This window comes from Cyprinus carpio, unplaced genomic scaffold, assembly GCF_018340385.1.
Source record: "Cyprinus carpio isolate SPL01 unplaced genomic scaffold, ASM1834038v1 S000006565, whole genome shotgun sequence".
NCBI classification, from domain to species: domain Eukaryota; kingdom Metazoa; phylum Chordata; class Actinopteri; order Cypriniformes; family Cyprinidae; genus Cyprinus; species Cyprinus carpio.
Genome location: NW_024879227.1, coordinates 28,779 through 30,557, shown reverse-complemented (window position 1 = coordinate 30,557; position 1,779 = coordinate 28,779). Strand labels below are relative to the sequence as shown.

General features: G+C 35.4%; 1 pseudogene; it reads left to right on the top strand.

Moving 5' to 3' along the window:
* The first annotated feature begins 1,147 nt into the window (after nt 1-1,147).
* The window catches only part of LOC109061880, a 25,363-nt pseudogene continuing 24,731 nt past the window's right edge, over nt 1,148-1,779 (top strand).

Sequence of the window (1,779 nt, the reverse complement as noted above, 5' to 3'; positions counted from 1 at the left end):
TGAAAAGGGGTGGGCGCGAATTGGTTTGGCGTACGGGTTTATGAGCGAGCTCTTTCCCATCCAACCGTCGCCCAGGAGGATGACTTTAAAAAAGAGAGAGGGTGACATGGGGTTTTGTTCCTGCCTGTGAACGGAAGTTTAGGGGGAAATTTTTTTCACATTCTTTCATTTCTGAAATAAGTCACGGGTTCTCCAAAATAATTGGAAGTCTTTTTGGGGCCCCAAAGCGTTTTCCCCTTTTATTTAATAAAAATCAGAGAAATTTTGAAAAATTATTACAATTTAAAATAGTCATTTTTTTGTTTGAAAATAGTTTAAAAGGGAATTTATTTTTGTGATGGCAGCGTATTTTCAGCATCATTACTCCCGTCTTCAGGTCCCCTGATCTTCAGAAAAATTCATCTAATATGAGATTTTATGCTCAATAAGAAACAGATTATGATTATGAAGTTTAAAGAAAAGTGACACCCATACTCAGAATTCGTGCTCTGCATTTAACCCATCCGAAGTGCACACACACAGAGCAGTGAACACACACACACACTGTGAACACACACCGGAGCAGTGGGCAGCCATTTTATGCTGCGGCGGGCCGGGGAGCAGTTGGGGGTTCGATGCCTTGCTCAAGGGCACCTAAGTCGTGGTATTGAAGGTGGAGAGAGAGAACTGTACATGCACTCCCCCCACCCACAATTCCTGCCGGCCCGAGACTCGAACTCACAACACCTTCGATTGGGAGTCCGATCTCTAACCATTAGGCCGCCCCTTTCCACATTTCTGATTATTCTCAGTGTTAAAAAACAGTTTTGGGCCTGCCAAATTTTGTGGAAACTGTGATGCATTTTATTTTTTAGGATTCACAGTGAACAGAAAGTTTCAAAAAAAAGAACAGCATTTATTTGTAATAGAAATCTTTATAACATTATAAAAGCCTTTACTGTCACTTTTGCTCAATTTAAAGCATCCTTGGTGATGAATAAAAATATAATTTTTATTTTTTGTAATCATACAGTCCCTAACCTTTGAATAAAAATATAATTTCCCCCAAAAATATTGTGCGCACAACTGTTTTCAACACTGAAATAACAGAAATGTTTCTTTGAGCAGTAAATAATCATTATTAGAAGATTTCTGAAGATCAGTGACAATGAAGAAAGGGAGGTGAGTAATGGATGCGAAATTCCAGCTGGGGCAATCACCCGAAATAAATAATATTTTAACCACATATTCACACAGAAAATTCGTTTATATTAAAATTCAATAAAATTGAAAATTTTTTTTTTTGGTTTAATAAAAAAACAAAACAAAAAGCATTTTTGGGGGTTTAGCGTTTATGCAAAGTGAGTTTCTGCAACATTTAGCGGAAAAAAGAGGGGAGAAATGAGCTTACCTTTACCTGCATCACGTTAATTATCATTCAAAATCTAGAACAAATAAACAAAAAAAAAACACTCTGTGCTAAATATGAAAAATTATCCCACAAAAAATACGAGACCAGTCAAAATTAAAATTTGCGGGAATTTGCGACTTTAAAATTTTGTAATGTGTTTGGGGTCGCATAAATTATTGCGTATTAATGGAAATTTACAGTTTTTTATGCTGGGAAATGGGGTTGTGTTAAAGAAAAAAACTTCACAATAGAGCACATTATATCTGTTATATTTTTTTTGTAATTTGGGGAAACATAACGAACAAAGGAAATTCCCAGCTTATAAAATATAGCATAAGGGAAAACAATATATAAAATACAACCAATATACTCAGGTATTTAAAAATTTT